Source organism: Bos grunniens, chromosome 14 (genome assembly GCF_055505025.1).
Source record: "Bos grunniens cultivar Pamir isolate PY7600 chromosome 14, Bosgru_T2T1.0, whole genome shotgun sequence".
Taxonomy (NCBI): domain Eukaryota; kingdom Metazoa; phylum Chordata; class Mammalia; order Artiodactyla; family Bovidae; genus Bos; species Bos grunniens.
Window position 1 is genome coordinate 84,069,328 of NC_141178.1, and position 19,704 is coordinate 84,089,031.

The 19,704-nt window shown below is 43.6% G+C and overlaps 3 pseudogenes; all 3 read left to right on the forward strand.

The window, feature by feature from the left end:
* The first annotated feature begins 3,056 nt into the window (after window positions 1-3,056).
* LOC147359905 (olfactory receptor 4P4-like) lies at window positions 3,057-3,674 on the forward strand (annotated as a pseudogene).
* A 10,384-nt stretch (window positions 3,675-14,058) lies between these two features.
* LOC147359906 (5S ribosomal RNA) lies at window positions 14,059-14,177 on the forward strand (annotated as a pseudogene).
* A 3,641-nt stretch (window positions 14,178-17,818) lies between these two features.
* LOC147359907 (uncharacterized) lies at window positions 17,819-18,521 on the forward strand (annotated as a pseudogene).
* The last annotated feature ends 1,183 nt before the right edge of the window (window positions 18,522-19,704 follow it).

A 19,704-nucleotide genomic window follows, 5' to 3' on the forward strand; every position in this document is an offset into this window, starting at 1 on the left:
AACTGAAGATATATTTAAAAAAATTAAAATCAAAACACCAGTATGCTTCTAAGATTATGCAGAAGCAAAAATATATGATGAAATTTTCAAAGAAGCTATTTGAATGGATAGTATTTAAGTGGTATGTTTCTTTTTCCTTAGCTGAGATGAAGAAAAATGATCAAAGAGAAACATAAATATCTGTCTAATTCAGATCAGTTCAGTTCAGTTCAGTCGCTCAGTCCAGTTCAGTCGCTCAGTTGTGTCCGACTCTAGGACGCTATGAATTGCAGCATGCCAGGCCTCTCTGTCCATCAATAAGGTTAATTAATTCAAAAGAAAGAAAACAAAAGTATTAACTGGCTGAAATAAGCAGTACATTTATCTTCAGAAATGTGGAAAGTCAGCTCAACCCAGACCAAAGAGAACGATTTGGCTTAACGACAGGATGTTTCCCCACAGCGAGCAACCCCAGCCTTCAGGTAAGAAAGAGCAGATTGTTTATGGCAGGGAAACTCTGCTATGTCTTATCCATATTTATCCCATGTTACAATATTACATATTTTAAATAAGCGATTCAAAATATATAGTAAGAATAATACAGTGTACCCATTGATAGGACAAATATAATGTCAATGACAATGAATATTTACTAAATGTTTTATCTTAATATATACGTTTCTGTCTTAAGCTGTTATATAAGTGAACTCATCATATCTTTACAGCAGATCCCAGAGTTAATTACAGTATTATTCATTTTATAGATGAAGAAGCTGAGGTTATGTATTTTATCTGTGATTATGCTCCAAGTGAATTTTGGAGCATCTCATTCTATGTAGGTCCAGAACTCATAACCTTAATTACTAGAATCTACTACCACTCAGTGTGAGGACCTCCTAAATTTATAACACTATGGGGGTTCCAAGAGGAAGGAGGGGAAACTAACATGTTTTTGAGCATCAAGTTCTGTATATGTAAGCTTATTTACATTCCATAGTAATCCTGTAAATTAGGCACTGCATGCTTATTTTAAGGAAGAAGGAAAAAGTATTTAAGGAGGTGAAGACTCTTGCATTTGAGTATCAGAGCTATGTCTGAACACAACTCTTATCTCTGAAGTTTCTGATATTAATATTAATAATATTTCCTATCTTGTTCAGGGAAGGATAGTACAAGGTACAGTTCCTGAGATGGTGTACTCACGTTTTCTCTGGGGCCTTGATCTTATAGTTAGTAATCATGTGTGTGTTATTTGCTCAGTTGTATCTGACTCTTTGTGACCCCGTGGACTGTAGCCTACCAGGCTCCTCTGTCCATGGAATTCACCAGGCAAAAATATTTATTGAAGTGTGTAGCCATTCCCTTCTCCAGGAGATCTTCCCAACCCAGGGATTGAACCTTGGTCTCCTTCATGGCAAGCAGATTTTTACCATCGGAGCTACCACGGAAGCCCTTAGTAATTGTTGAGGATGGCCAATAACTATTAAATATATAGTACTTTCCAGATATTGCTTTAAGAAATTTCATATTTAGAAACTAATTATTCAAAAAATCACCATATAAAGAGATATTATCTTTACCTTGATTTTACAGAGAAGTAAACTGCACAGGAATTGTAATGAAATTGCCACTGTATTTGTTACTTTTCATAGTTTCAATGTATCAAGCAGAGAAGGGAAGGCAGGAGAGAGGTAAACAGATGTCTTCCCCAAATTAATGGAGAATCAGAAGTCACACATTATTGGAATCTGGGGAGATCTTCAGAGATTATCTAATCACTTTTATTTTATGAATGGGAGCCTGGGATCCTAGGGAATGAGCAATTAAGCAACAAAGTGGGAGGAAAAAACTAGCTATTTTGCCTATTTACATAGTGTATTTACCAGATGATTACATGAATACAGGTATAACTGCTTCTATTTTAGAGAACCGAAGAGATTCCTCTATATAGTCATGCAGATTGTGTGGGTGAATTCTCTAAGAAGTTAAGGGAAGAAGTGCTACATCTTGTTTATTGTACTGTGTTTGGGGGAACTATTTTGGAATTAGAGGAGCCCATTTCTCAGTATATTATTTCCAAACTAGGCAACTATAATTACAGTCTGATAAGATGTAACTCAAATAACTTCTGAATGTTAATTTATTTTGAAAGAGGAAATAATCTTGCAAGAGAAATATAGACAAATAGGAAAAGCAGAGTTGTAAATATATTAACCTAGAGATGCTACAAATAAAGTTTAAGAAATATGAAAGTTTCATGGAGTATTTCACATGAAGGAATTTTTTCCTCTTAAAAGTCAAAAGGGCTTCCCTGGTGGCTCAGAGGTTAAAGCATCTGCCTGCAATGCAGAAGACCTGGGTTTGATCCCTGAGTCAGGAAGATCCCCTGGAGAAGGAAATGGCAACCCACTCCAGTAATCTTGCCTGAAGAATCCCATGGACGGAGGAGCCTGGTGGGCTACAGTCCATGGGGTCGCAAAGAGTCAGACACTACTGAGCAACTTAACTAACTTAAAAGTCAAAAAGGATTATGAGTCCACTCATAAAAATGATTTGTTCTTCAGTTTTATCGTGAATTACCTGACTAAAGGATGATTATTTATTGTATTATTCCTTCAAAATTATAGCACATTGTTCACTTTCCAGATTTTTATTTAATTGATATTTATTTAACATTGACTCTGTGCCAGCACTGCAAAACCCACCCACACACCCTACACCAATTTTGTGATTTCATTAGAAACCACTTAATCAAGCAAATTCTATAGTTACCCCTATTTTACATCCTAAATTGGCACATTATATTGCACCCTACTTAACACTATTAAGATTATCTCTCTTTTTTAAATTCTTGACAAATATAATTCCTTGCGTCCTCACAAAATAATTTAAATTATATAAAAACTTGAACTTTGTCTAATTTATCACTGTATTCTTAGCTCTTAGAAGAATATTGGCACTAGATATTCCAAAGACTCGTATTAAATGAAAATGATTTCAGTGGGTCTCAAAATAACTTGTCTTTAAAAGGCATTGGTGCCATTTAAAGTAGATATTAGGTTTCCATTTTCTCATCAATGATTTGTTTCATTGGTTTTGTCATTTCAGATTACATTCTTGAACATCAGATCATGGAAGATAGAAATAATGTTACTGAATTTATCCTCTTAGAACTTTCTATGGACAAGAAAGTCCAGATCCTCTGCTTTTTATTTTTCTTATTCTGTTACCTGGTTATTTGGTTGGGGAATTTGATCATTGTGATTTCTATTACATGCAGTCAGCTAATCACCCAGCCCATGTACTTCTTCCTTAACTGCCTTGCACTCTCAGACCTCTTCTACACCTCCACTGTGACACCCAAACTCATGACTGACTTACTGATGGAGAAAAAGGCCATTTCCTATAAAAACTGCATGACACAGCTTTTCACCACCCACTTCTTTGAGGGGGGATTGAGGTCTTCACCCTCACAGGGATGACCTGTGACTGCTATGTGGCCGTCAGCAAACCTCTCCACAATGCCATCACCATGAACAGGCAAAAACGTCACTCAATTCTCATAGCGTCGTGTGCAGGGGGACTTCTTCATTCTCTTGGTCTCTTTCTTCTTGCGATTGTTTGACCTTTCTGTGGCCCCAGTGAAATAGATCACTATTTCCGTGATGCATATCTTTTGTTGAAACTAGCCTGCACTGATACACACAAAATTGGCTTTTTTGTCATTGCCAATTCTGGCTTGATGGGACTGGTGCTTTTTGTGGTTTTGATGGCCTCCTACACTTTGATTCTGTGTAATGTGTGCACATATTCTGCAGAAAGCCACCATAAAGCACTTTCCACCTGTAGTTCCCACATCACAGTCCGTGATCCTCTTTTTCACACCTGTCACCTTTGTTTACATTAGACCTGCCACAACATTACCAGAAGATAAAGTGTTTACGCTCTTCTACACAATTATTGTCCCCATGCTCAACCCGCTTATCTACACACTTAGAAACATGGAGATGAAAAATTCTATAAGAAGAGTTTGGTGCAATAAAAAGGTTCTGGGAAGGGAGGTTAACAATTTGAAGGTCATTTGTCTCTGACGCCAGTGACTGTCTTCTCATCACTCCCTCTGTTGCTGATTCTCTCCTGCTAATGGGAAAACCAGTCAGAATGTGTAAAAGCCAAGCCTCCAACAACAGCTTGCCTTCAGTGGTTCCTTCTTTATTTTCCTCTCAATGCGTTTTCCTTGATTTCACTTTTCACTAATAATCCCCTTTGTTTAAAAAAAAAAGAAAAGACAACTTTTTACAGAGTAAAAACACACTGAAAAATCTGGAGGGAGAGTGATCCTGCCTGTATTGAAGGCTAAACCTGGGGGAGACCTAGCTCTCAAAATACTTGGCCTCAAGGTATAAAAGGTAATAATATGTTAAAAGGTAAAAGACAGCTAAAGAATTCACCTGCTAATTCAGGAGACACAGGTTCAATCCTTGGGCCAGGAAGATCCTCTGGAGAAGGAAATGGCTACCCACTCCAGTGTTTTTGCCTGGGAAATCCCATGGAGAGAGGAATATGGTGGACTACAGCCCATGGGGATGCAAAATAGCTGGACATGATTCAGCGACTAAACAAAAACAAAAAGGCAGTTATAGGAAAATAAGAACAATCACATACTGCAAACTCCTTTCAGAACTATATACCTAGCCTCGTATCCTACAACTCTAGATTTCTTTTAATCAAGTACCTAGAGATTTTTTTTGGTGTATTTGTGAACTGCTATTATTTTACTTAAGTGAAAAGAATATATAGATCTAAATACAACATAGTGTAAAGTCCAGCCTTATAGTCTACATGGCAAGTCTTACAGTCTGAAAAGCAAGTCACTGTGTGATCTGTTTGTGAAGTAACATTGTAAGTATTGGGGAAAATATATGTGTTTATATATATACAAACTCTTGCTATTTTAACTGGGTTTGACATTAAGTATACATGATCAAGGAATAAATAAACTACAACTGACTTTGCTACAAAAAAGAAGAAAATATAAATCCTTTAGTTCCTCAAAATAGATGATTTATCTCAAAGTAAAAGACTTTCACTTACTATCTAAATCCAAGTGTAGAATAATCCTAAAATAATATTTGACAAAATATAGATCAGACTCAGTGATGGGAATATATATATATTCTGCTGCTGTGCTTAGGTGTTTCTGACTCTGTGGCCACATGGACTGTAGCCCACCAGGCTTCTCTGTCCATGGGGATTCTCCAGGCACAAATATCAGAGTGGGTTGCCATGTTCTCCTCCAGGGGAATCTTCCCAAGCCAGGGACTGAACCCAGGTCTCCCACATTGCAGGCAGACTCTTTACCAACTGAGCCATCAGGGAAGCCCAAGTATACTGGAGTGGGTAGCCTATCTCTTCTCCAGGGGATTTTCCTGACCCAGGAATCAACCAGGGGTCTCCTGCATTGCAGGTGGATTCTTTACCAGTTGAGCTACCAGGGAAGTCTAATGTGTATACATCCATACCTATAGGATTTTCATGATTTTCTAGTGCAAAGTATACATTTTGTTTGAAATACATTTTTAAGATTGCTGCATTTTCTTATGAAAATGTGCATAGTTTTGGATATAAAATGTAACTATTAATAGTATAGATTTGTATTCTATATAATGAGTTAAACTATACTTAATATTATAGATTTATTTTAGGTAATAGGATATTTTCTAATGTTTCTCTCTCTAATAATGTAATATTTTTTAGAATTAATAGGACAGATTATGAATTTTAAAGAATCATATTATTAATATGTCATAAAAATGTTGTTAACTGTTCTCCACACAAAGATAGGCCATATTAATATTTGGCTATATTATGTGTGTGTCTCCTTCAGAATTTTCCACAGTTTATTGTGATCCATGCAGTCAAAGGCTATGGCATAGTCAATGAAGCAGAAATAGAAGTTTTTCTGGAACTCTCTTGCTTTTTCGATGATCCAGCAGATGTTGGCAATTTGATCTCTGGTTCCTCTGCCTTTTCTAAAACCAGCTTGAACATCTGGAAGTTCATGGTGCATGTATTGCTGAAGCCTGGCTTGGAGAATTTTGAGCATTACTTTACTAGCAACAAAGATCTGTCTAGTCAAAGCTATAGTTTTTCCAGCAGTCATGTATGGATGTGAGAGTTGGACTCTAAAGAAAGCTGAGGGCCGAGGAATTGATGCATTTGAACTGTGGTGTTGGAGAAGATTCTTGAATGTCCCTTGGACTACAAGGAGATCCAACCAGTCCATCCTAAAGGAGATCAGTCCTGGTTGTTCATTGGAAGGACTGATGTTGAAGCTAAAACTCCAACACTTTGGCCACCTGATGAGAAGAGCTGACGCATTTGAAAAGACCCTGATGCTTGGAAAGGTTGAGGGGAGGAGGAGAAGGGGACAACAGAGGATGAGATGGCTGGATGGCATCACTGACTCAATGGACATGGGTTTGGGTGGACTGTGGGAGTTGGTGATGGACAGGGAGGCCTGGTGTGCTGCAGTACATGGGGTCTCAAAGAGTCAGACACGACTGAGGGACTGAACTGAACTGAATATGTATGTGTCTTATTTTTGTACTTGCAAGATACTTTGCAAATATTATTTTGCATATTTTGCTTAATATTTAAATGTAAAAAAAGAATGGTGTTTCAGAATTGTACATAATAATCTTAAGGAGGCAGAAGTTATCAAAGTAACTGAATAAATATGTTGTAAATAATGTAAATTAACCAAATCTTACTTATTTTCCCAATTGAATTATCTCCTCAAGTGGATCAGTTGTTTGGAGTTACATTTTCATAAAGATCATCCATTCATCTTCCCAGATAGTTGCGAATATCTAGTAATAACTGATATTTTTCAGTATCCCCATCTCTGTGTTTGCTTATAGTGTTTAATAGCCTTCCATAGAGACCTCAGCTCTGCCTTCATGTGTAAATTAAGCATAAACCATAATCCATGACCTTCAGCCATGAACTACAGAGTTTAATACCAGATATTTTGGGTGAGGAATTTTTAAAAAAGATGCTTACAATATATGCCATTCTTATCTCTCTTGTTAATAAATACAAGTACTAGGAAATAAAGAGGCCAGAATATATTGCTTCATTTCACAGAGACATCATTCATACAAATCTCTCTCTCTCGGAATGAGGCTTAAAATAAGACATTATTCTGCCTGCCTCATTCAGTCTGGATTCATGAGCAGTTCAGGTTGTGGGGTGGTGGTTGCTTTTGGCTAGTAAATCACACTGTATGAGAAAACTCATATATTGATTTTAATTCCTATCACATGGGGATTTCTTATGTTATGTCAGTTCAGTTCAGTTCAGTCGCTCAGTCGTGTCTGACTCTTCGTGACCCCATGAATCGCGGCACGCCAGGCCTCCCTCTCCATCACCAACTCCTGGACTTCACTCAGACTCACGTGCGTCGAGTCAGTGATGCCATTCAGCCATCTCATCCTCTGTCATCCCCTTCTCCTCTTGCCCCCAATCCCTCCCAGCATCAGAGTCTTTTCCAAAGAGTCAACTCTTTGCATGAGGTGGCCAAAGTACTGGAGTTTCAGCTTCAGCATCATTCCTTCCAAAGAAATCCCAGGGCTGATCTCCTTCAGAATGGACTGGTTGGATCTCCTTGCAGTCCAAGGGACTCTCAAGAATCTTCTCCAACACCACAGTTCAAAGGCATCAATTCTTCGGCGCTCAGCCTTCTTCACGGTCCAACTCTCACATCCATACATGACTACAGGAAAAATCATAGCCTTAACTAGACGGACCTTTGTTGGCAAAGTAATGTCTCTGCTTTTGAATATGCTATCTAGGTTGTTCATAACTTTTCTTCCAAGGAGTAAGCGTCTTTTAATTTCATGGCTGCAATCACCATCTGCAGTGATTTTGGAGCCCCCCAAAATAAAGTCTGATACTGTTTCCACTATTTCCCCATCTATTTCCCATGAAGTGATGGGACCAGATGCCGTGATCTTCGTTTTCTGCGTGTCGAGCTTTAAGCCAACTTTTTCACTCTCCACTTTCACTTTCATCAAGAGGCTTTTGAGTTCCTCTTCACTTTCTGCCATAAGGGTGGTGTCATCTGCATATCTGAGGTTATTGATATTTCTCCTGGCAATCTTGATTCCAGCTTGTGTTTCTTCCAGTCCAGCATTTCTCATGATGTACTCTGCATAGAAATTAAATAAGCAGGGTGACAATATACAGCCTTGACATACTCCTTTTCCTATTTGGAACCAGTCTGTTTTTCTATGTGCAGTTCTAACTGTTGCTTCCTGACCTGCATACAGATTTCTCAAGAGGCAGGTCAGGTGTTCTGGTATTCCCATCTCTTTCAGAATTTTATACAGTTTATTGTGATCCATGCAGTCAAAGGCTTTGGCATAGTCAATAAAGCAGAAATAGATGTTTTTTCTGGAACTCTCTTGCTTTTTCGATGATCCAGCAGATGTTGGCAATTTGATCTCTGGTTCCTCTGCCTTTTCTAAAACCAGCTTGAACATCTGGAAGTTCACGGTTCATGTATTGCTGAAGCCTGGCTTGGAGAATTTTGAGCATTACTTTACTAGCATGTGAGATGAGTGCAAATGTGCTGTAGTTTGAGCATTCTTTGGCATTGCTTTCTTTGGGATTGGAATGAAAACTGAGCTTTTCCAGTCCTGTGGCCACTGCTGAGTTTTCTAAATTTGCTGGCATATTCAGTGCAGCACTTTCACAGCATCATCTTTCAGGATTTGAAATAGCTCCTCTGGAATTCCATCACCTCCACTAGCTTTGTTCATAGTGATGCTTTCTAAGGCCCACTTGACCTCACATTCCAGGATGTCTGGCTCTAGGTCAGTGATCACACCGTCGTGATTATCTGGGTCGTGAAGATCTTTTCTGTACAGTTCTTCTGTGTATTCTTGCCACCTCTTCTTAATATCTGCTGCTTCTGTTAGGTCCATACCATTTCTGTCCTTTATCGAGCCCATCTTTGCATGAAATGTCCCCTTGGTATCTCTAATTTTCTTGAAGAGATCTCTAGTCTTTCCCATTCTGTTGTTTTCCTCTATTTCTTTGCATTGATCGCTGAGGAAGGCTTGCTTATCTCTCCTTGCTGTTCTTTGGACCTCTGCATTCAGATGCTTATATGTTTCCTTATCTCCTTTGCTTTTCACTTCTCTTCTTTTTACAGCTAAGTCATACAGTGACTCATTTAGTGGCTCAGTCACACACTTGATAATGTAAGGAACAACACTTCTTGAAACAGGCAATATTGAAAACAATAGCAGTAATAGTAGAATCATAAGTAAGAAGTTAAGTCAAGAACTTCTATTAGGTGTAGCCCAGTGATATCTCCATGTCATCTGACTTAGTTTGCTAAATGACTATAGCTTGCTGTTGATATCCTGGTTGTAGATCCTGAGCATCTGATCTTTATTCAAAGACTGGTTATTGAGATAAGCTTTAGAAACAAACTCAGAATGTCCTTTTTAACAACTTAATTCAACCTCTTAGCAATGTAACATAACCACAAGGAACTATCTAAGGAGTGAGTCTTAGTAAATACAGACCTTAATTTAAAAAACTAGAACTTAATATTCAGTGAAACATAATAGATGCCATAGGCCTGACATCAGTTAGGTGGATTTTTCTTTTAGAGCTCCCCAGTATATGTTGAGATTTCTGTATATGTCGGGAGACAGTCTTTTTATTTACCTGATAAGGCTGTTCAGAACCCAAGTGTCTCCAGTTTCTGGAGGGATGAGGCAGAGAGAAAAAAGGTATAATTTTACCCATAGGAGTAAATCACTAGATTTTTTAAACGATCAGTAACCCGAGGAGAAGTGCTTCTTTATATCTGAAAACACAGAGTAAAAGTCAACAATATGTCAGACAAAAAGTCGTGAAAATTGTGGTCATATTTAACAGTCTACTCCATCCCATGCAATTGATCCCTTTGTTCTGCTGTCCTTGCCCAATGACCAAGGACATCAGTGAAAGCAATAGTCTCGAAGAGACTCATGAAGTTTTTGTGAACGTCTGTATGACCTGTCCAGCAAAGTGGGTGCCCTGATCACTGGAGATTGTGGAAAGCTCCTTTTAACCATTTTTTTCTTTTCTGAGATATTAATCCTGAAGCCAGGAAAGGCATTATCAAATAAAAATAAGGTTTGTCAGGGAGCCAGGAAAAGCCAAGTGGCCATCTTTGACCTCTCATAGCCCCAACTCTTTGGTTTATGGCCATTTTTAATCCATTTTAAATTCCCTGAAGAGGTGTTAACTTTTGTAGAAGCAGAATGAGCTTTGTTCATATGTGCTGTAGTCTGTTCTCAAAAGCCACATTCCAAGAAAACTTTGTTCTTTTAATCAGTGAGAGAAAACCAAATTCCAGTTTGGTAACAGCTTATATTCACTGTGAAACAATAGTTATTCACTTAGTCATAGTAACAATAAGACTTCAAAGGCAGTTTAATGTCTTAACAAACTTGTAGCATGCACAAAACTCTTCTTTCACTTGCAACACACCTGGTTACACTTTCTGTATTCATCACTTCATTTGTCCATTTAGAGGACAGCCACCTGTACGTTTAGACTTACTTTGCTTTCCCTTAATAGAATGGAATTCCATTCCTTATTACTTTTTATTAAAAACACACATCTTACTTTTCTTCAGAAACCATGACTTGTACTTTACCTCATCATTCTGTAGATTGGTAAGGATAAATCACCCAAAGTTATATCATTTATAAAAGTATCTTCACAATGCCTCTGTTAATTAGATCAATAAACAAACATCAATATCATGTATCAATTCAGTAATGATTATTTCCCAGATCACACAAGCCTCAAATTCATTTACTTTAATTTTCTTGAATTTAGAATTGTTTGATTTGTAAGCACTGACTTCTCTTTAGGCCAATTAATTAGAGCTCATTAACCACTTAGCCTTTAGCAATTTTTTCCAAGGATGCAGACATACACCGAGACACACACAAATCTGGACAGACAGAAACCTCACAGTTTTCCACCCGAAATTTAAAATGTCTCTTTGTCCCTTTTATTTTCTTGGCTTGAGTTCCAGCTCATGGCTGGAGTCCCAGATAGAGTGGGCTGTGTATCTCAAGGACATGATAAGAGTTAACTCAGGTTTTTCCCCAGGCATGTTTCTGTTTCTCAGGCAGGATCAGAGCTCCCCAAAAGAGTATTTTCACAAGTCAAACGTTTAGTAATTACATGTGCAAAAAGAACCAGTTTTGCAATTTCAAAAAGATTCCATTTTACCTAGTTTTCTCCGGAGTCTAAAGAATACACATGGCCATTCAGGGTTCAAAATGTCATTTCTCCTTCATGTAGTCATAGCTTCATAGCTAAGCTTTAAACCAAAGAGTGCTCAGATGGGCTCTGATGACAGGGGTAGACTGATCGATAAGATGTCCCAGTAGGGATTCTCTCTCTGGGCAGGTGAGGTCTTCTCTTAAAGCAAAGAAACCCCATATATAAGGGATTTTTAGGCCTTGAGGATCAAAATTATCCCAGGTTTTCAAGATATTATTCAAGGGGGGTGGTTCTGGACTGTTAGGCCCATCTGTAAGAGAGAAAAAAGCAGTGCCCAGTGCCATGGCTTTTTTCTACCAGAGGTGTCTGCCCCTGCTCTAGACGCGGTTGGAGACTGATTTTCCACCTAAGCTTCCTTCCCTGGCCAGAGCTAACCTGTCTCTTACAGGTGAAGGTGTCCTACTCCCAACCCCCCTCGTTCTACCACCCAGGCATGGTGGAGATGCACCAGGGTTAGACCTGATGGCATCCCAGATTGATGTCCAGGTCCTCACCATTAAAACCTTGGTTTGATTTCCCTTTTATTCTGGCACCACCTGGGGTGGAACAGAGTAGTTTTCCAGATGCTTGCCGAGCCAAGACCACTAGGGGAAGCACCCAACTTCTGTGTACCTGCGCACATTCCTCATAACAGTATAAGTGGCAAGTCATAAGGGATGAACAGAAAACCCGAGACATCCTCCTGAGAGTGGCCACACGAGTCTATTTAATAACAAAGGAGGCGATGGAGGGCCCGCCTGCGAGGAAAAAATAATCCTTCATATTCATGGAGTGCCAACATCATCCTTTTTATTCCTGTCCATCAGACTGTACAAAAAGAATACCTAAGGAGTTGAGACAAGAGCCACTGGAGGGCTTCATCTGCTCTGCTAAGAGCTAGCGTTACTAAGCATTGGCTTCTTCCCAATGCACTTTCAATCTGCCCAAATCTGGGGTGTCCCAATCTGTGTCCTCAGGAATCTCATGCTCACCAGCAATGCCTCAATCCATATAGTCCAGAGGCATAGCCATGACAAGAACTTGCCTGTGTGTCTGTGGGGTCAGGATGGTGATTTCCAGTCTGAGAGATGTCCCTGGAACTAGAGCTCCAGCTAGCTCCCTAAAGTGCTCCTGTCTGCAGTGTCCTGTAAAACTTGGAGTGGGGGCCTTGCTAGAAAAGCACAATAACAGCATGGATTGCAAGTCCCTTGAAAGTCTACAATCCGGCACACAAGGTTAATAACTTTAATTCCCCAAGCAGATATGAAATGGTCAGAGGGACCAGGAAAAGCTGACTGGGGAAAAGAAGTTCAGTCCACATGCTTCTGATTTAGTAAAGTAGCTGCTGCTGCTGCTGCTAAGTTGCTTCAGTCATGTCCGACTCTGTGAGACCCCAGAGTTGGCAGCCCACCAGGCTCCCCCACCCCTGGGATTCTCCAAGCAAGAGTACTGTAGTGGATTGCCCTTTCCTTCTCCAATGCAGGAATGTGAAAAGGGAAAGTGAAGTCACTCAGTCGTGTCCAACTCTTAGCGACCCCATGGACTGCAGCCTACCAGGCTCCTCCGCCCATGGGATTTTCCAGGCAAGAGTACTGGAGTGGGGTGCCATTGCCTTCTCCGTAGTAAAGTAGAGACCACAGTAAAAGAGCAAAAGAATCTCAACTCTGAGTGTTCTTACCTTGTCTTGAAGATCTTGGACAAGCCCCCAAGATGATAACCTAGCAGTCAACGGTGACAGATGCCACTGGATTCATGGTGTCTGAAGAAGAAGATATTACTCTGGGGCCAAAGACAGTCTCAGTCACTCAGAGCTTTGTGTATATTTTATTTAAAGTGAAGGTGACAGAAAAAGCTTCTGACACAGACATCAGAAGGGGCTCACTAATTTAAGTGGGGCCATACATACTTCTCAACTAGCCTCTGAGAATAGACAAAAAACATCTCAAGGATGTGAGCATTTTGCCCAGACCCTTTCCTATAACATACATCCAAAGCTCAAAAAGAGGAATGTCCTTGAACCTGAGATACTGCTCCCTACAATGCCTACTTGTCTTAGGCAAAAGAATGTGAAAAAGAAAGCAAGCTTGCCTCCTCCTTAAAGGGGCTTTAGGCTTGGACTCTTTATCAACCTGCTGGGGCAGGTAAGTATACAGTTAAACTCAGAAAACTCTAATGTTGTAATGGTGGTGAGTAAAGCATTTGTATACCATACCACTGATAACTCATATAAGTATATCACTTATAAATTCAGTATGAAGGTCAAAAGATAAAATATCAAAATAATGATAACTACAAAATGAAATAATGGAACCATGTTTGAAGAATTAGATGACAGTATGATACGAAGTCAACAAACAGAGAGACTCAATGAAGAGCTACAAATTAATTTTTTTAAAGGAAACTAACATAAATTCTGGATTTGAAAACTAAAATAATTGAAATGAAAAATTGATAGGTTCAACAGCACATTTGAGATGCTAGCAGAAATAATCCATAAACTTGAAGATGAATTCATAGAAATCAATGTAAAAATAAAGAGAAAAAAATGTTGAGGGAAAATGATCTAAGGCATCCATTCATTACACCATCAAGTATGGAAGGAGAGAGACTCTCAGAAAGCAGGGAGAGAAAGTGGAGGGAGTAAAATTACTTGTCGACGGAATGGCTGACCGGCAGGTCAGAGCGAAAGGGAGGTGCAGCGCAGGGCTCTTAGGGCGCCGGGCGGCAGCAGCCTCCGTCTAAGGCCATAGCACCCTGAACGCGCCCTATCTCGTCTGATCTCGGAAGCTAAGCAGGGTCGGGCCTGGTTAGTACTTGGGTGGGAGACCGCCTGGGCATACCGGGTGCTGTAGGCTCCTTGCCTTCCCTCTCCTTTAGCCCTCGCCCCACGTCCCAACTCTTGGGCTCCCGCAGCCCTGGCCCCTCCTGGGGGTGGGTGGCCAGGGCACCGACTCCCGCTGCAGACCTGGGTTGCCTTCGCGCAGCCCGCGAGCCCCTCCGCATTTGGCTTCCAGGAAACCAGACGACCGTCCCGCGGGTCTCCGTCTGGGGCTCCCTTGGCGTGCCTCAGGCAATCCCGGGGGGCTGCACCAGCTCCAGCCCCAGCCCCAGCCCCAGCCTCAGCCCCAGCCCTACCCCCAGCCCCACCCCCACCCCCACCCCACCCCCATCCTCGAAGACGAACGCCCGAGCTCGCGCGCACCCACGCGCACACACACATACATGTGCACAGACGGTGCATGTATCTTGTTCAGTTATACTTTTGGTGGATATATGCCTGGGAGTGGGACTGCTGAATCATATGGTACTTCTAGTTTTAGTTCCTTCAGGAACCCCCATACTCTTTTCCGTAGTGGCTCTACCAACTCACATTCCTACTAACGGTGGAGGCGAGTTCCCTTTTCTCCACATCCTCTCCAGCATTTGTTATCTACAGACTTTTCCATGAGGACCATTCTGACTAATGTGAAGTGGAACCTCGTTGTAGTTTGGAGTTGAGTCTGTCCAATCATGAGTGATGTGGAGCAAGATGACCTTTTTAAAATGCAGATGCAATTCTATCACCTCCCTGCTCCAACTGCTCTTGTATTTTCCCATCATAGTGAAGATATGACCAAATCCCATCATTGCTTGGTCCCCACTTTTTTCTCTGATTTCTTTTCACTGGAATGCCCTCTATACTCTTTTGGTTCCATCCCATAGGGCATTTTTCATTTCTTGAATGTACTAAGGTTCCCTTGTCACGTAGCCTTCCAAGATGCTATTTTACCTGCCTGAAATTCTTCCTGCATCTCAACCCTGGTTTACGTTGGTTCAACCTATGGATCTCAACTCAATTATTAGTCTGAAAAGCCTTCTCTGACACCCAGTTTTTGGTGAGGGAAGAGGCCCCTATAGAAGTTCTCAAAGTATCTGCCTGTTATTTATTATTAGATTAGTCTCAGTGAAAGAAGGAACTGTGTTTCTTCTTCTCTCAGCATTCTATTTCCAGAAACATATTGCATGCCTACTAGCTCATAGTAGGTGCTCAATATTTATTCAGTGTGTGAAAGACAGAAAAGTTCTGCGAAGCCTCAACTTTTCACTTGGCTCAGCACTTTGGATCTCTTTGTATCTTTGTCGATTCAGTTCTTTTCTTTCTTCTGTTGATGTGCACACTATATTCAAGGCACCATCTAAGGCATGAAGACATATCAATAAATGTAGGTTCTTGCTTTCCAGGAACTCATACATCAGATTTCTATAATTCAGGGTTTTTTTTTTAATGCTCTAGAACAATGTGAACTTTTAGTATTATCCATTTTCATTTCAAAGAAAGATCATTTTACTTACATAGCAAAGGTGGAGACCTTCCAACTTTCAGTCCAATACTTAAAACTTTACCATTTCAGGCAAGTCTTGTGGTTCCTTCTGGAGGTGTGCGGCTCTTCCAGAAATGTGAAGATCTTCCATAGTCTTCAGACTTTGGTGTGATTTGAAATCATCAAGAAAGTTTCCAGGTATAGGTTCCAGACCACCCCCTCAAAGAGTCAGTAGCGAATGGAGTGGATTCCAGCAATATGCATTGTTAACCAGCATCACTGGTGATTCTGTTGCTACAGACTCAATGCAGTGGGCAGGGCCTGGACTGCCCACTGGGTCTGATGTGGAATGGAAAGAAGGGCTTTCCCCCTCCACTGTTTCTAGCCCTGTGACTAGAAACGGTCCCCAAACAAAAATCAGACAAACAAGATTATCCCAGATCGTAGTCCATGAGATGAAGGAACTAAGCATTTGGTTGAGATGGAGCCAAGGGGAAAGGTTGCTCTTTTTTTCTCCACCTCTACTCCTTTCTTCCTTGATGCCTTAGTGATTCATCGTGGAGATTTGAAATAAAGTTCACAAGAGTCATATTTGTTGAATAAAGATTTTGCATTGAACCAACTCTAAAAAATGAAGAAAGTTTCACCTGCCACATGTTTCTTTTAAAAAGTCAATTGCTTTTCAACTCTGGGGTTTCTCCATTGCCTTGTTCAAGTAGCCTTAATCGTAAAAATAAAATAAAACTAAATAAAGTTTCAAATATACCAACAAAGGAAAGCTTCCGTTTCTTAAATCATCTTTCCACTTAGTAGAACACTAGCTCTTTTCTTTGTATTTTGACTAGGCAATTCGTTGTATTGTGGCTCAGATGGGAAGGCATCCACCTGCAGGAGACTCAGGTTTGATCCCTGGGTCGGGAAGATCCCCTGCAGAAAGAAATGGCAAACCACTCCAGTATTCTTGACTGGGAAATGCCACGGACAGAGGAGCCTGACCAGCCACAGTCCATGGGTAGCATAAAAGTTGGGCACAACTGAGCAACTAAGAACAGAAGTATTTCCAAGGACCACATTCAAGAGATTTGGAACTCTTGCTTGACTTCCTCATGTTGACCATGTTGACTAGGCAGCAGATAGCAGCTGATTCATCTGTACAATTAACAAAGAATGTGTCATTCTGTTCTATACTTTTCTGTACTGTAGGAAGAGACTATACAGAGCAGATGTCTGGACTTGTACAGGACTTTTGGTCCTTTAGAGGATTACAGTTGCACCATCAATGCTTGCCAGAGGTGGCAGGAAGGTGGCCCTGAAAGTTTGAGTCCAGACATGTCCAGTGTTTTAGGATATATCAGATGAGTAAGAATGCATTTACCCTTCACTATGTCTCCATAGAAAGTTGCTTTGGGTTTGGAGGTACACACACACACACACACACACACACACACACACACACACACCCTGCCGCCGAGACAGGTCAAGAGCTAGAAACCACAGGTAAGGGAGACGGAGAAAGAGGGAGAGAGAGACAGCAAGAGGACACGCAAGCTTCTCAACCCCCGGCCTCCACACCCTCCCCCCTCCACTCTGGGTATCCACCCGGCCCCAAGTCGATCCGACCCCACCCTCACCCACCGACACACTCACACACACTCTCACACACTCACCCTCTGGCCTGGGGGTGGGGGATGGGTCTCGCCTTAGGTAGCCAGGCCGAAGGGGACCTTTGAGACCTCGGAGCCAGGCCGAAGGGGACCTTTGAGACCTCGGCTTTGAGGAAGTCTGGGGGTCCCCACGGGTGACCGCCAGCCCCAGGGTACCACGTCCAGCCAGGCTCGGCCCAAGGCTGACGCCCCCTCCCTTGGGGAAGCTGCTTCTTCCGTGTGGCCTTCCTCTGAGGTGCGTCACGGGCTGTGCCAGTGTGTCTGTCTCAGATCCGATGCCATCCTCTCTCCCCTGTCTGTCTCCTGTTTGCTGTCTCTCTGTCGCTCACTCTGTGTCTCCCTCTGTCTCTGCCTCCGTGTGTGTGTGTGTGTGTGTGTGTGCACGCGCGCACGCATCTGTCTGTCTGTCTATCTGTATCTCCCTCTCACAGTCCTGGAGTCTATCTCTGAACTTCCATCTCTTTCTGCCTCTGTCTCTCCTGACACCCGGCGGCCCGTCCGTTCCTCTGGCCCCGGCCTCTCACAGGTGCTATGGCTCTGGCTGACGAGGTTGCGACGGCGGGCTGTCGACTGTCTGTGTGTCTGTCCATGTGCCTGCCTGTCACTCGTCTGCTCTCGCAGGAAGGTTGTGTGCTTGTCCGGCGGCGTGGGGGAAAGGTGGGGGCCTCGGTAGGGCGAAGGGGCGGGGCTGAGGCGCTCGGGTGGACCGCGCCTCCGTGGCTCCCGGTGGGTTTGGGCACCGGGCAGGTGTCGGGCAGGATGGGCGCTCAGGGCCCTGGCTGGGCTGCGCCTAGGCCCACAGGAGGCTCAGAGGCCCGAGGGCCGCGGGGGTCGGGTGGCGGCGGGGCCGAAAGCCAGACACCTCAGGGCCACGTGGCCCTGGGCAGCGAAGGGGATCGGGGGAGGCCCGGCTCGCCGAGCGCGGCCGGGCCTGGAGAGGCCCGGGGTGGAGGGCGCCGACACCTCCGCGCCCCTCAGCCCACCCCCCAGGCCCCGCATGCATGCACGCCCGGCATGCCGCTGGGGGTCCCAGAAGCCCTCCGGGCTGCCGAACCTGGCCAGGCGTTTGCTGGCCGCGGGGTGGCAGTGTTCGGGGGCATGGCGGCATTGGCCGGCCCGAGTCTGGTCGTGGGTCGTTCGGCTCAAGTACAGCGTGCGCCCCCGTGGTGAGGTGCAGCGGGCTGGCCTGACCCGCAGGTCAGAGAGAAAGGGAGGCACAGCGCAGGGCTCTTAGGGCGCCCCGCGGCAGCTGCCTCCTTCTACGGCCATACCACCCTGAACGCGCCTGATCTCGTCTGATCTCGAGGGCTCACATTTGATGGTGGTCTTGTCATCTCCTACCTCTTTCTCGTAAAGCTGGCAGCTGAGGGAATGAAGTAAGTGTAAAATTGAATAACAATAGACTGTGTGGAATCTGTGAATGTGGAGCTCTGTGAATCCGTAGGTCTAAGGAGAGACTGGCAGCTGCCGACGTGGAGTATCTGTCCCCATGACCGCGTTTACGTCATCAAATGTGCCATTGACCGCCCTCCCCCCACCCCGGGTGGCAGGGACCCCCACGTGGCAGCCCCCAGGCTCGCTCTCTCTGGCTCATCCACCCTCTAGAAGTTTCCCCAGACCCTCAGTAGGAGTGGGCACTGCTGCGGGTGTGCGTTGTGTGTCCTCGTGCCCCATGTGACGTTGCACGACTAACCGCACTCTGTGTTTGCACCCTTCCTCCCGCGCTCATGGGACCAGGCAGCGTGGTGGGAACACAGGGGCTAGATTCTGCTACAGTCAGGACTTGCTCCTGATGCGCTTCGGGGTGAGTACAGCCCGGCCTGGTCCTGCGGGGGCACGGAGCCCACGCCCCAGGGAGTGGAGGGTCAGTGGGTCTCCGGAGGTTAGCCTGGGAGAACCCTCACAGCAGAGAACGTGACCTTGGTGCCCCACTGCCGCCGGAGTGGTCAGAGCATGGCCAAGGCCCCTCGCATAGGGACGCATGGGTATCCCTCCCACAGCGCCAGTGCTGCCGGCCACGCCCTGCGTGCACGTTCTCGGAGGGAACAGGGCCCAGAGCGTCAGGGTTCACGAGGCTGCCCTGCCCTGGGCCTCTCCGTGCGGAGGCCAGCGTTTCACACGGAGGTGCACCGTCATCTGGGGCTCGGCCACCGCTAAGGGGCTACGCTCCCTTGCAGGTGCTGCTCTGGGTGGTCCTCTGGTGGGTCCGGCCCTGGGGCTCAGCCCTGCTCGAGCAACTCTGAGGGCAGGAGGCTGTCTGCTCTGTCCTGTTCACATCTCAGCTAGAAAGCTGGATTGGGCTTTTGAGTTTTTTTTACCAGCAGCTTTTAGCTATATGTCAGAATAAAGTCAGCCACAGAGTTCTCTCCTTGATCTGCTTGGCCCTCCATGTTTCTCTGAATTCTCAAAGCAGCTGA